Source organism: Triticum urartu, chromosome 6A (assembly GCF_056163025.1).
Source record: "Triticum urartu cultivar PI428250 chromosome 6A, HENAU_Tu73, whole genome shotgun sequence".
Lineage (NCBI taxonomy): Eukaryota > Viridiplantae > Streptophyta > Magnoliopsida > Poales > Poaceae > Triticum > Triticum urartu.
The window spans coordinates 567,898,222-567,914,757 of record NC_141878.1 but is presented as its reverse complement, the minus strand read 5'-3'; positions in this window follow the sequence as shown (position 1 = coordinate 567,914,757).

The window sequence follows — 16,536 nt, the reverse complement described above, 5'->3', positions numbered from 1 at the left end:
GTTTGGTATACCCAAAGCACTCCTACGGTATCCGGGAGTTACACGATCTCATGGTCTAAGGAAAGGATACTTGACATTGGATAACTCTAGCAAACGAACTATACGATCTTGTGCTATGTTTAGGATTGGGTCTTGTCCATCACATCATTCTCCTAATGATGTGATCTCGTTATCAATGACATCCAATGTCCATAGTCAGGAAACCATGACTATCCGTTGATCAACGAGCTAGTCAACTAGAGGCTTACTAGGGACATGTTGGTGTCTATTATTCACACATGTATTACGATTTCCGAATAATACAATTATAGCACGAATAAAGACAATTATCATGAACAAGGAAATATAATAATAATGATTTTATTATTGCCTCTAGGGCATATTTCCAACACCTGCATGGGTTATCCGGAAGAAATATGTTGAACTTGTTCGACATACTAATCTATGCATCCACAACTCAGAAAGTTATATGTTCCTTTGAGTTGTCCCCCTTCCGTTATATTTCGACCTTCATCTATCAATTGATAGTCAAGAGTATGTGAGCATTCGTTCATCGGTGCCTATTATTCTTGTGGTCCGTCAAGCCGTTCTACTTTAGAATGACTAGGAGAAACAAACTCCAGTACCTCATCCATTTCTAGGATTGGGTCAAGCAGTTGTATTTTGCAGATCAAATGCAATCAAGCTATTGGTCTGTTCTACCCTGAAGGACTATCCACTTTATGTTAGGAATGTCATGAGAATTCCACCTTCCCTTATGAATTCTTGACGTAGTGATACTTCTCGCCATCATTATTCATTCCTTGGTGTCGTGCTGTCGCAACCGGAATACCGACAAGTGATTCATGATGTGTGAAATCAATACTCCTAGCAACCCTTTGCTTGGTAGTTAATGGACATTAATATCATTCTTAGTGTGCTGATTATTGAATCATCACCCTAAGGTTGATCGTGCTACCTAGTCCTTATTTCCTGGTGCACTCTTCGATCAACGGGTTAGGATTTTGCCAAACCCTTGCTCTTTTGATCATATCGTCTTGCCCTGAAAAGCAAGATTGTTCTCGATCTTAGTAACATATCGGTGGTTCGTGATTTTCCGAAGATCTTCTCGGAACTATTACCTGGCTGTCACCTGACCGCTATGTTGAGTTCGTGATCAAGTTGGTTTTCTTATAAATCACCCCTTCTCCAAGAATCTGTGTTGGATATCCCTGAGCTAGTTGGTTGAGCTAAACAACAACTTGGAGAGTTAGAAGATGGAAGCTTGTCTGACTTAGTTCATGTTAAGGGATATCCTGGTGTGTGTGTGTGTGTGTGTGTTGAAGATAGATGATATCTTCATCGACTGATCCCCGTGATCAGTTGTTGAACCTATTGTCTTGTCCAAACCCTGATTTGAGTATGGGCTATCGTCAAATCAAGTTAAAACCAATGATATTCGTAATGTTGTCTTACTCTTGGTTGATTCCTCGAGCATAAACCATTACATCTTTTGGTCTGACCAATGCTATCACCGTGTTCACATGATGGTGGAAGTCCAGTGATATGGAAATTCCGATGAGTTGTTGTTGAGCCCATCAGCAACATTTTGTCTCCCCCATGATTCATGTTGAACATCAACCTAGTGTTGGAAACTTTATAAGCAATGCCTTCGTATTCCGTTCATGAAGCTTATGCTTGGATGGAAGAAGTGACTTCCTCGAATTCATGTGCATTTGGTGCAAGTTACCGCCGTGATTTCGAGAAAGATAGTTTTTGTTTTCCTTGGTACCATTCCAAGTCATTTATGCATGTGTGAATATATTCTATGGTTTGGTAGATTAATTACCTCCACTCCATATGTATTCCCTAGCACACCAAGCCACTGATTGAATTGTTCAAGGCAAAGAAGTCTATGCTTGGGATCTAATCCATGGACTTGCGTAAGACTTCAAAATCCTTGATGATGGTTCCCCACCTGAACTCGATAGTGTTTTACTATAAGACTACTATGTGGTCATGCTCGTCTTGGATAGCGTGTTCATAGGTTTGTAGCAGAACCAACTCATGTTTTGGAGCTTCCTATCACAGTTCATTCCCCGAGAATCTCGCAACGTCATCTCGTCAAATTGTGTTGCAAACTCTCATTTTCCTTCTAGACTGGATGGGTCTGGAATATCCTAACACCAACCAGATCTGAATCTCAGGCAGATATGATGGTTGGAACGTACTCCAAGAACTATATTGTTGGTCTCTCTGTAACCGGTAACGTGGATGTCGTGGCCAACACACCTAGCCGGAAGGCCTATTATTGTAGTATCCTGGTTGAAGAAGTTGGTCACCTCCCCATAAGGATCTCGCAGGATCTGCCTCCGTAGTTATTCCTTATGGATTCTTGAGCTTCCAAAGTCCGACCTTTTACTTGATGTTCTAGATATCAAACCATATCTATAAATGGATTATGCTAGCACATCAAGGAGAACATTAGAAGCGGAGTGCTAAATGTCTCTCAGTCGATCGTCCAGATTTTGTTCCCTTAGCCTAGCTAAGGGAAGATCTGAGAAGGTGTTATCTTCCTTTGTATCCGCATCATCCATCACTAGTCATCATGGTAGTATGTCGTGTTGCCAGGATCCTTGCCACGGATGTTGGTAGAACCTTGATGAATATGGAAATGCTTAAGTTCTTGAGAGCACGCGTAAGCAAAATCATCCCTTGCATTGTCTTCAACAAGGTAGTCCACATCATCCATCCTAGTCCGAGTATGCCGTCTCTTCGAGCTATATCAAACGATCAATTGTAAATTGCCTTAAGCTGGTATGAAGAGTTCCAATGATTTATGGATCAAAAGTAATTCTTTTTGCCACTTAAGGGAACAGTTCAACGAGTCACCTTCTTCAAGGTGCCCTATTATGGGTTCATGACAATTATCTCTTCGCAACCTTGAAACCTTGCACCACCTTACTCAAGTGTGGAATTACTACCTACCAACTTGAATCCTCGTCGTCTGATTTCCATCACCCTGATGTGAACTTTGTGTCTCAATTGGAGAGATGTTCCTATGTCTCACTCCATGAGTTGATCCTGAGTTGTTTGATCTTCGAGAAGATCGATCCTTCTAGAGTTTTCCCTTCCCTCTTGTTGTCATGTTGGTGGGATTTCTCCGAGCAAGAAATCGAGACAAAGATGGTGATCGAACCAACATTCTTATGAAGTGCAACTTGGATCGTGAAGATTGGGTTAAGTTTGCGTCCCCCTTCATCTTACCCTACGCTTGAATCTCGGAACGAGATTCTTGTTTAGTGGGGGTGAGTTGTCACAGCCCTAGCTTAGCTTTGCTTACTCTTGCATGATCATCATGGCATCATGTTTATTTTTTTATGAAACTGAAATGGGGATGATCAAACCCCTAGCACCAAAGCAATGCAAATAGGCCCAACTTTAAATATTTTCAATGAACCCAATATGCCCTTAAAAAATGTTCATCATTTTGGTTCTGGCTAAAACCTCTGCCAAAAATGGGTTCATAAATTTTGGAGCCATTTTGGATTTTTGAATTAAGACATAACTATTTGCATTTGGGCATTTAAAATACTATTAATACTTTTAAATGCCCAAATACTTTTGAAAGTAATTTTAGGCTATTGGGAGTAATTCCAAAGGTGCCTATGATTATTTTCAGAATTTTCTAAAATGGATTAGTATTTCTACTAATTCAAAACAAACAATAGAGAATTAAATAAATGAAAACAGAAAGAGAGAGAGAGATAGTACCTGGGCTTACCTGGCGGCCCAAGTGGCCGGCCCAGCCCACCACCGCAGCCTCCCTGTCGTCTTCCTCCCCGGACAGAAGGACGAGCGCGTGCTCGCCACGCGCTGGCCACGCGCCTTGCCAGCTCCTGCTTGCCGTTCCCCGTCGATGCCCTGGCCTTCTATGGAGACGCCACGCAAGCCTCGACCTCTCTCGCACTCTCCCTCGCCCTCGTCCCCTTCTCTGTCTCTCTCACGCGCGCGACCGAATGCAGCCGTCGCTGCCGACGAGCTCCCCCATGGCCACAGCCATCTCTGAGCCTCTCCGACGCACCCCCGAGCTCCGCCGTGACGCCCCGGTCCTCCCCGCCGAGCCACATGACGTCGGACGCCTTGGAGCGCCGTCGTCAACGCCATCTTCGCCCTCTGCACCGACGGCCGTCGTCGACCGATTCGTCGTCACCAGGCCATCCCCGAGCACGCTGAGATCACCGATGACCCCGCTGTGAGCTACCGCTTCGAACCCCTCTCTTCCCTGCCTCGATTGCACCTTGTAGCCCTCGTTCTCACCGGAGCCGAAGCTCGCCGCCGCCGCGCCATGTTGCCATCGTGGCTATAGCCACTGGAGCTTCCACCTAAGTACACTACCGTGCTCAAAATGACCCCACGAGACCGTAGGCACCAACATCTCCCCCTCTTGTGCACCGCAACCCCAAACCCACAACCCACCGTGCTCCGGCCGCCGCTGTTTTGGTCGTCGTCGTTGACTCCGTCCATCCCTGCTCGAACCACGGCCACCCCCGAATGCGTCTCTCTCCCCTCTTTCAAACGCACCCTTCCGCGCGTCGAACGGTGGCCCGTAGAGCAAACCCGAAGCGGGCACCGCCGCGGTCTGTCGTCGCTGGTGGCTGACGTGGCACCATCATTAGGGCCTAAGCACCCTACTGATTACCCCCCTAGAGTCAATGACAACCGGGCCCCACCACCCAACTAACCGGCTAACTAAAATAGATTAGGTTAGTGTAAATTATTGGTTTAGATTGGTGCTAACCTGGTGGACCCCACGTGTCAGCTTTGACTTTGGTCAACTCAATGTTGACTAGTCCCACCTGTCATCCACCCAAACCAGCCTGAGACACTGACCTATGGGTCCCACAGGTCAGGTTTGACCTGGCCGACCCAGTTGACCTGCTGACGTCACACCTATGTCATGCTGACGCAGTAAGTGATTTTCTGGATTTTTAAATAATTCAGAAAATTCCAGAAAATGCCCAAAACTTCTAAAATTCATAGAAAAATCAATCGTAGCTCCAAATCAAATAATTTATATATGAAAAATTATCAGAAAAATTCAAGGAATCTGTTTATGGCATTTTCATGCATGTTTGAACCACCTAGGGTTGCTGTACAGGGCAATTTGCATGATTGACATTTAAATAAGCACATATGGAGTTTGAATTTGAACCCTTGGTTCAAACCAACTTCATTTAATATGATTGCTAGTTGCATTAGCTCAATCACAACATATTAACATGTCATGGTCATGCATCATAATGTGCATTGCATTGATTGCATTCTTTCAGTGTTTGCCAGTGATTGTTCCCCCCTCGGTAGACGTATGTTTCGACGATGTGATCAATGACACCGATGAAGAGTTATACAACCTTCAGAAGTGCCAGGCAAGCAAAACCCCCTTGTTCATTCTGATACAATCCCACTCTCTCGCTCCAGCTCTCTTTTACCGCATTAGGACAACAACGATTCAACTGTTACATGTTGCGGTAGTTGAACCCCTTTCCTCTGCATGACCTGTCATTGCCACAGTAAATAGATGAAACCCACTAGCATGAGTAGGAGTTGTTTGAGCCCTGATGTGCCTACTCATTCATGCTTGTTTGTCATGCCTGCTATTGCATAGAGTTGTGTCAGGTCTGATTCATCGGGAATGAATCGGAGGTGTGTGGACATGTCCTACTGTGTGTGAGCTAAGTGTGTGAACACGTTTTGGTAAAGGTAGCGGTGAGAGGCCATGTAGGAGTACATGGTGGGTATTCTCATTGAAACCGTCCTCAGGAACTGAGTTCTGTGTCTGTGATCCATGAACAGCTACTACCACTCATTGGGATCCTTAATTGACCCTCTCGGCTTCTTAATCACCCTAGTACTCTGTCCAGGAGTTGCAACTAATTTCTAGTGTTTGTAGGTTATGTGTTGGTGGCCGTGCGTAGCACTGACCCTAGGGGTGGGCTATGATGCGGTAGATACACCGTGGCACGGTCTACCGGGCGCCCGTTTGGTGTCTCGGGAACCTTGTTCACATTGTTCGGGGCCGTATGTGGAAACCTCGGCCAGACTCCCTGCGGATGGAACCTGGATAGGCGATAAACCTGGACTAGAGACTTAAGTGTTTAGGTAGGCCGTGGCTGACACCCTCGTTGGGCTTCCGCTTGAAGGTTGCCGAGTACATGTCATGTAAACGACAGTAAGTGGTGGGAGCGTGTGTGAAGAAGTACACCCCTGCAGGGTTATCATTATCTATTCGAATAGCCGGATTCCTCAGATATGGAAACTTGGACCCCTTGCATAGTTCATAGACAAGTGAAAGTGGATACTCTAAAACTCGCAAGATAAGTGTGAGTGCTATGGACGGCCTTCTCGTAGGGAGACGGGAGCGGATCCATAGTGGTGTATTGAATGGTGAATATGTGGACTCGTGTGCGCCACCTCAAAAGAGTTGCTTGTAGTCGTAGTTCAGGTTAGCCACTGGGTCAAAGCTGGCTTGCTGCAGTTAAACTCCACTATCCCTTTGTTGATACCGATGCATATGTAGTTAGTTCTGATGTAAGTCTTGCTGAGTACAATTGTAGTTACGTTTGCTTAATTTATGTTTTGCAGAGAGACGTCAGTCTTGCTAGTAGTTCCGTGTGGGCTTCGACGTTTAGCTTGCTACCTCAGCTACGATCTTGTGCCCTCGGCAGGATCTGGTAGATAGTCAGGCTTCTTAGCCTCTTTCATTTGTAGATGTCTGTACTCAGACATGTTAAGCTTTCGCATGTGCTTTGATTTGTATGCTATGATTGTTGGGTCATGAGACCCATGTTTGTAATATCTTGGCTCCTCGGAGCCTAATGAATAAATACTTGAGTCGTAGAGTTATGTTGTGATGCCATGTTGTATTTACACATATCGAGCATATTGTGTGTATGATTGGAATGCTTGGTATGTGTGGGATCCGACAATCTAGTTGTTTATCCTTGGCAGCCTCTCTTATGGGGAAATGTAGTCTAGTGCTTCCATGAGCCATAGTAGTCCGCTACAGCCCGGTTCACCGGAGTCCTGCTAGCCCAGCACTACTGCTCAGGGCACTTGACTGGCCAGCATGTGTTTCACTTCGTTCCTGTGTCTGTCCCTTCGGGGAAATGTCACGCGGTGACATCCGGAGTCCTGCCTAGCCTGCTATAGCCCGGGTTCCCGTAGTCCTGTTTGCCCAGTGCTACAGCCCGGATTCACACGCTGCTGACCGACATGTTCGATGTGATTCATGTATGCCTGTCCCCATAGGTTGGTGCCGCTTTGGGTTCACGACTAGCCATGTCGGCCCGGGTTCTCTATCATATGGATGCTAGCGACACTATCATATACGTGAGCCAAAAGGCGCAAACGGTCCCGGGCCATGGTAAGGCGACACCCGTGGGAATACCGTGCGTGAGGCCGCAAAGTGATATGAGGTGTTACCGGCTAGATCGATGTGACTTGGAATCGGGGTCCTGATAGAGTAGCTGTTAATGTAAGTACAGTGATAGACCACGTTCAGTCCTTACAAGAGGACTGCAGAGCTAAACCTCTTCAAAAGCATTGGGTTGATTCTAAATTTATGTAAGAGTCCATATGGATCTTATAATGTCCACCAAATGGACGATTACGAGGCTAACATGTGCAGTGATGCTACATAATCAAACAGCTATGAAAGCAAGTATGGTCATACAGGGCAAGAGGTACTCACAAGAGCAATGCAGTGTGAAGTATAGTTGCGAGATTCTATGGTCCCTTGAGAACGAATGTTCTTCTTCTAATAGTTTTCGTACAAGTGAGACATTAAGGCAAATGCAGAAATGTAGTTCAAATTTTGATGTGATATCATAGATAGTACCTTATGCTGCAGCCGAGACCAATGTGTAACAAGATTATTCCAGTCACCGTTGGATTAATGTAGCACCGTAGACTTTACAGAAATTTCATTCAGAGGCTTGCCATCGAAGTGCGCTTGCCTCAGGTAGGAACGATACTTCATCAACGAGTGCTTGAAAAGCGCAACCAACCCTTGCTCGTAATCACAATCCACTTTGCTCCTCGCCTATTTAAAAGAATGAAATCTTGTGTCTTCTGTCAGCAGAAACATATGCAGTAATGACCATGAATAACATTAGTACATTACTTACGCGTAAGTTGCGGAGGAAGACTGGAAATTGTTCTGTGTCTGCGGTATAATCTTTCCATGAAGGAAAGATGCACACAAAGTTCCTGACAACAACATAAGCTTCATCTTCTAAACTGGGAAGAAATGGAACAGGGGTCCTATTTGCTGCAATTGGGGCTCTCTCTGGTTCAAAAAGGGATTTGGCAACTGGATTTGGTGTATTCTTTGCTAGAATGGGGGTTTTTCGTCGTACAGCTGGTGCTATGTCAACTGGCATAATCGTACTTTTTGCTGCAGTTGGGGTCTATTGAGTTGGGGCATCAGAAATGACCAGTGTAGTAGGGCTAGAGTCTGCTAGAGTTGGGGTATTTTGTGGGTCAGGTGATATTGCAACTACACCTAATGGGCTATTTGATTTATCAGGTGCTCTACCTTTTCCAAATACTTTGCTTGTGCTCCTCCATGATCAGCAATCGCCCTCTTCCTTTTGAACGTCTGATACACAAGAACATCATTTGAATGGATAAATATGGTATGATGACAGATGGAATATGTACTGAAAATGGATAGGCAGGGCGTATTCACATACACGATGTGTAAACTAAGATAATGGCAGTTCAACAAAGTAGAAGCAATGCAAAGCATCAGTTGCAAGATATGTGCGAGCAATGTAACCTTGGAAAGTTAGAGCAAGTACCTTGATGGGTGAATAAGATAGGGAATCTTCCTCTGACTCCTCCACTAGGGAGCTACATTGACTTAAGTCTCCCTCTAGCTCAGAATCACTGTTAGGATCATATTCTGAGCATGAATCTGTAGGTGGAGAGCGTTTGCATTGCATTGCATCCAGACTTGATTTTAGTCCCTTAATGTCAAGCTTGACAGCCATGGCATTGTTCTGCTTTATTATTTTCATGTGCGCAAGCTCATAATCATTATGATGCTGTTTAGAATCTGAGATTCATGAAAACATAAAAAGTAGTCAGACTATCTATGGAATGCATTGCGGATTCAACTCGGAGAGTGCCTCCCCATAAATCCCTGCATATGCAAAGTTCACCTCCCCAACTGTGCTGACCAGACCACACACAGAAATACAAACCCCTTATGTCTCTATAACAGGCAGGCACACATTTCAAAACTGAAGTAGGAACATTAGAATCATATGAAATTCATATTTGAACAAATAAACTAAGCAATTATGAGTGGCGTAATGTTTAGCTTCAAGGGTGGAGTGTTGGTAGTGCGACACAAAGCAAGTAGGAAGATTGTATTCCATGTAAAAGATCGAAACCAATATAAAAGCTGGAAATGACACTTTCTTTCTATACAATGCAGTGTTCGTTACCCACACACGATGGAAGAGATCACATAGAGAAATACTATTCACTCATGTCTACGGTTCCAGTATTTAGAAACAGGGTGGTCCACCCTAAAAGAATATTGACAACAAATATGACAACGCAAGCATAGATGTAGTGAATCAATCATTTACTTGTGAGCTTACTAGGACAAGTATGTAGAATTGTAACTTCGGTAAGAGACCGTCCAAAATCTGAATGAAGAAGTTTGTCTAGCACTTATTGTTTGCAACTAAGCGACGTGAATAATTGGATATTATATCGAATAAGTAAGAAAGACAAGTAAAATTGTCAACAAACCTGGCTTGCAGTAGTAATCTGGGTCAATGTCACTACGACCAACAATCCAAAATGACTAGTTTCTGTTCCGAGGGCCGGAATTTTGAAAACCCTGTGAACTTTAGAGGTACTAAAGATTACCGAAATACATCTGAACCATTAAGTGTAGGTAGCACTGAGCACACAACAAACCCTAATGATAGTCCTGCCTAATGAGTAATGAATCAATTAGAAAATGGGTGATGAGGAGTGGCTGCTGAGTGTTGAGGACGTAACTCAGGATAAATCGGGTTGGCTTGGTGGGTGCTGCACGCCTGAGCCCTGAACGGACTGGGAAGGTAGGCACGGCGGCGCGCCCGGGCAGCGGTGACGCTGTTGGGCGAGTGGCTCCTGGCCTCCTGTTAGTCCGGCGTCTCCTCCTAGAGTTATGCCGTCCGGGGACGGCATGTCGCCGGCGAGGCAGGTGGCTGGGGGCGAGTAGAGATCGGAAGCGCGCAGTAGAACAGAGGGGAATCGGGGCCTGGGACGACCCAAAATCCCAGGGTGGGCCGGCCCACCATTGGCACCCTGTAGAGATACACACCCGAGCGGCGAACATGCATTTTCGAAACTAATTTAGGAACATTTAGCTGACCAATTAAACAACTTTGTTTTAATAATATCATATTCATATTTGAACAACTAAGCTTGTTTAGCTTGATGGGCGGAGCAGTGTTATTATGAAACGAAGCACGTATTCTGATCGTATAGTGATCATAAAAGGGGGAAACTCTAAGCATATTTTTTTAGCAAAAGAGGGTTTCCCCTCCGATTTATATTAAAGAAACCACCACGGAACCAACATGATCAATTAAACCCTAAGCATGACCAATTAAATCGTATTATGGCTGTGCCATGGCAGATTTGAAGCTGCAAACCGGAGAAATGATATTTAGCATCCATTGTTTACTTCGAACTAAGAACTAAATTCTAAGAGCTGAACAGAAAGTAGAGTAACCAAGTTAAGATCTATTTTCTGGTTGAGATCAAAAAGTTGAGGAGATATGAAGTACCACCTCTCTTGTGGAGCCATGTAGGCATCGGGGGTGCGATGGCTGTCGGTGGCGTTGAAGCAGATCTGCGACGGTAGACGGGTGCATCGGCGGTGGAAGAGAAGGTCGTGTGAGCGGCCCCGGCAAAGAGGACGACGGCGTCGATGAAGCGAGAGGACGCGATGCAAGGCTATTGGTCCGTCGCCGTGGATGAGAAACGTCCATCTCTAGTAGTGGACGACGCGGTCTTGGTAGGCGCTCCGGCATGGTGGAGGACGGTGGCGATGGATGTGGTGGAGGATGGCAGCGATGGATGGGGTGGCGGACGGAGGCTGGTGTGGGGATGGGGTGTTCTAGTGCGGACGGTGTATGAATGGGAAAATGGAGGGAGAGGTACGGGGAACCATGTTTTTGGGATGCGCCTGTCTGAAATATGGGAACGTTACGAACTTAGCCCCCGTTAAAAATTTGGATGTCTCGTCGGTTGGGGATAGGATGGTAATCTCGCATCTCGCAAATATTTGCCCAGAGCAATTTTGGGCGAGGAGAGGGTGGTTGGCGCCCATGGTTGGCGCCCATGGTGTATGAATGGGGCTGACAGGTAGGGCGGTTGTGTCACGTCTGAGTGAAGTTACAAACCTGCCCCTATTGAAAATATTTGCCTACATCGATTTTGGCCAAGTCGAGTTTGTTTTGCCGCCCACCGTGTATGAATGGGGAATGGAGGGAGAAACAGAGGTCTTCCGGACAAGCATGAATCAAATGAGTTTTGCCGCCCATGTTTGACGCCCACCATGTCGGAATGGGCTCAGAGGCGGTCGTGTCACGTCTAATTGAAGTTACTAACCTACCCCTATTTAGAGCAGTGGAAATTGGGCCGATGGATTGTCTGTGTAATGGGTAGACAGTAATTTCCATCTCACAAACACTTGGCTTCGGGCAGCCGACATGGGAGTGGACATTTTGCTGCTTCTTTCAAATTTTGGGACAATAAGCATCCACGTTTACCCTAGCAACTAAATTCGAATCCATTTTGTATTCCTATATGAATCTTTATAAATCATTCTATGTGTTTTTATATATCTTCAAAAGGACGACAAAGATGTATTCCACTGTCATATATGAATATGGTTTACAAATGCCGATACTCAAATTCAGAAACTAGAATCCATTTTAAGGTGAATTCGAATATTTGGAACACTTCATGTCCAACTCAAATGTCACACGCAGCATAATGTGTACTCCCATTTAGATATGTACACAAGCGATGTATCAAGATTCAAATACCGAGTCAATCAACCAAGAATGTACAGAACTAACAGACATATAAACACTTATAGAGTATATGGATCAATAATATCAACTAACATACATAAGCCAGGCCGCAGTACTTTTTTTGGCTACAACAGCATCCTTTTTTTAGCCAGCATCTTGGCCCTTTTCGATGTGTGCCACTTATGGTCCACCTATACTACTACTATTGCTGAATGCATGTTCAGCCCGATTGGCATATTTGTAGGTCTGGCACAGCAATCCAAATGAAATGTCTCCGAGTCTTATCAATTAATACAGACTTGTGCTCAAATAATATTACAAACCAAAAAAACAATTATTACATGATCTCTAAAAAATGGTTTGATTGATTACATGAACAGAAAACACAAAGGTTATTCAACTATGGAAAGAACAATTCACTTATGATTTACCAAGTAGGAATTTAATTTCCTGTTTTCCTTCAGGACCTTAACAATCTGGTCAGTCTCAGCTTGCTTTGTTTTCAAACCCACCAAATATTTAATGGTTGTCTTGAGTACTGCTTGTGATTGTGCTATTTTCTTCCTCAACATGTCAACTTCATCTCTAAGTGCAGAAGCAGAATCTCTTTCTACCACTAGTTTAGCCTCTAGAGCATCAGCAGTTGGCAATTCATAATGCACGATTGGGCCGGTGCCACTGTTGTGGGATGATGCAACGTCCATGGGGACCTCGCTCTTTGATCTTGGGTTAACCTGCTTTGCCATTAAAGTTCCAATTGGATTCAGAAAAGTTGAAGTTAGCAAAACATCTCAACTGGGAGTTATAACAGCAAACCAATTAAACAGACAAGGAATTAAAGAGTTTCAGTTGGATGCTGAAAAGTAGTTATTAACATCATTGTAACCCGCTGTTGCAGCAGCAAAGCAGTTAAACAAACAAGTAGATATTTAAGTTAAGGCAAACAGGTAATTCTTAATAGTAAGTATCAAACACATAGATAGGCGCAGTCTACAATATGATTAACAGGTTGTGCCATTATGTAATCAGTAGCAAACTAAATTAAGCCAAGCAACGTAATTGAACAATTTTGCAATAAGTGGCTAACTAAAATTCGGAGAAGCAAGTAACTGAACTTATGCTAGTTCTTTGTACAGGCACACTGCAACTACTTTTTCGCTTACAAGGTTGTACGAAGGAGTCCATGGCATCAATTGCTTGGATACGCAGTCCCAATACTTCTTTCTTCCCACACTGCATGGGTAAGTTGAATGGTTAATCTGGTAAGATGGTGCAGTCAGAGTAGTTGCTTCTCCGAATTTTAGTCAGAGTAGTATATGAGGACGTGTAGTCAGAGTAGTTGTAGCAAACACATCACACTGTCTTTTACTATATATTTCATGCGATTACTTTTGGCATATCAAGATCTAAGCAATCTACAATAGGATGAAAAGACTGGCATCCTTCACATTATTGGCGAACTTAGTTCATAGAAACAAGCAATTCAACCATTTTGCGGGTAAATCAAAAGCGCCACTGGAATTTTTTCACTATCCAATCATACACGCAAAAAGGGGTGACACCGCCATAGGGGTTGGTATGGGCGGCCGCCTCAGGTGGCTGGAAAGTGTGCACCCAGTTTGAGTCGTCCAGGTTGGCCCATGCTAGTTTTGTTCATCCCAACGAACGAGCAGGCAATGTAAAAAATGAAGAAAAATGTTTCAATTTGGATGGGCCAATAACATAAGTGCAAGGCAGGCCCTATAGCAAGCTCGCGGCCCAAACAAGCGCCTCCCATATCGATCGACGGCAGGAAAAATCCCAATTAATTCGCTCTAGCCTCCAGTCTGGTTTGCTCCTAACATAGCCGCAGCTGGACAGACCGACACAGCACTTCCTTGAGCCCTCGTTGGAGGGCGGTCGCCGGGCTTCAAGCGAACGGAAGGACAAGAAGATGAAGATCCAACCCTGGGTGTAGCCTGCGTGGGAAGCAGCGGCGGCAGCACGGGCATGGCATCGAGCTTGCGCAAACGGACAGCCGCAGCTTGCAAGAGTAGCATGCGCAACGAGCAGGTACATCACATCCCTGATTATATCTAATTCAACTCTTCAATTTCTGGCCAATAGTTAAACATGACGGTGTTGTAAAACTGCTTGTATGTAGGGAATCTATGAGAAAATGAAACCAATTTCTACTTATTTTATAACTCCCCCAATCAATACTGAACTGACTGAATCTGATGTATCTAATCAAGTTTCCGGTGCAAACATACAAGCTCATGTTGTTCTTGAGCCTGAAGTGTCTAATGAACAGACTACTAATCAAGGATTTGATGCAAACATTTTACATGCTCCTGGTGATGAACATATAGTGTCTAATGAGGGATCTAATGAAAGCATTTTGCAAGCTCATTGAAGGATTTAGTGTCTAATGATAATCTACTATGTTGAGAGAGACAGAGATTTGTAGGCATTGATGATAAGCAAATTATAGTGCATTTTCATAGCTTGAGGAAACGTCGAGGCCATCTACCAGAAAGTCCCCGTATCATGACAACATAGCATAAATACTTTTCTAATCTGTTGTTTGAAACTATTTGCATACTTGTGCAGGATAGATATATTGATATGCAGTTTGCACACTGGTTATATGTGCAATTACACTTCGATATTTTCAGCCAGAGAACGAATAATTCAAGAAGGTACAGACCATGTTTGTAGTCCTTGTACACCATGTTGCATTTTGTGTTTTTTGGTGCTTGCATCATTTAGTGTTTATAATCTGAACTACTTTGGATCATTAGCTGGTTTTCAAAGTGCATGTAGCTTCACATTTCTCAAGTTATGTTGATTTCCGGAGTGCAAGTGCCTTCGTATTTTTTAAGTTAAATGTTCGCCCCTGGTAACTTGAATTCGTGGATCAGCCACTGCACACAAATCATACACGAATGCCAGTACGAATTAAATGAAATGCAGTGACTTACGCTAGCTCGTTGTACAGGCTCATAGTAAGGGGTTGTGTAGTTAAGGCACCGAAGCAGCGTCCACCCCGACATGACCCTGGTCTGCCTGGTGCGCCTACATTTGAGAATGCAAACGAATCTTCTTTCATTTGCAAACGAATCTGTATGTATTACCATGCCCGTGTTTTCCTTGCAATAATTAGTCATTCGAAACGAGATACTCCATCCGTTCACTTTTGTAAGTCGTTTCAGACAACTTAAAATGAACTGTTTTGCACATTGTCTAAAATGTCTTCAAGGTCTTATAAAAGTGAACGAAGGGAGTACTATAAATTAATTAATGAGGAGTTATTTGAAAAAAAATCGAAACGGTACCCACGCTAACATGGATTAGAGTGTGTGTCACATAATTAGTTATTTGAATTAGAGTGTGTGTCACGTATTTAGTTATTTGAATTAGAGTGTGTGTCACGTAGAGATCTCCAATTCTAACGTGGATTTCGCATTACACTATATCCATGCTACTTTTTTAATACAAATTCATGTGTATATGATGAACACCATGGTAGTGAGAAAACTTTTGGATGGATTCAAACATATGACCTACAAAATAGCACAACAAACTAAGTCAATGTCAACTTTTCAAAACTTAGTATGGCACGAATTCTAAATAATTACCCGTATGCCTGGTCCTCGGTTCAAATCTTACAATGTACACCGAATTGAAACATCGATATTAAGTCTCGTACTATGTACATTCAAATGTTGTTTTAGCGCCCCCCCCCCCCCGCACAAACGCTACATACTTCCTATGTCGGTCAATCTTCCTCTCCTAACCACCTTAGGAAGGTATCGGTTTCCAACACACGTTCATTCTTTCTCTCCATGTTTCGATCTCTAAGTCTCTCAACTACACAACCCCTTTTTCCACTCTGTTACCAAATGTATTTACCTCACACATCCGCCATTGCACCCCATGCCGAGCTCTCTCTCTCACCCCCCTCTCCCTCTCACCCTCTCGCGCTAAATACATGCATTGCCTATCTAGCCCCCCCAACCTCTCGTGCACACGCACACACTTTGTATATCTAGGTCACTCCCTCGAGACTGTCTCACTCTTTCTTTCGGACGGCGGGCCACACTCGCTCAATCTCGCTCTCTTTATCTGAGTCTCATTTAACCTCGTTTTCTTTCACACGCAAATGATATATCTCCCTGTTCGGGCCTCGATCGACACACTCTATGCTCTCTCACGCAGATTGTCTATCTAGGTCAGTCCATCCAAGCCGCCGCCACTCTTTCGACCTCATGGTGGGCCAGGCTCACTCATTCCCCCCCCTCTCTCTCTTTCTCCGTATGTCTCGATTGACCTCGCACTTTCTCGGACAAAAACGATATATCACCATGTTTGAGCCCAATTTGACCTATTCACATTGTACACTCTCTCATGCACATCGTCTATCTAGGTCACTCTCTCCAACCCGTCTCACTCTTTCGATCGC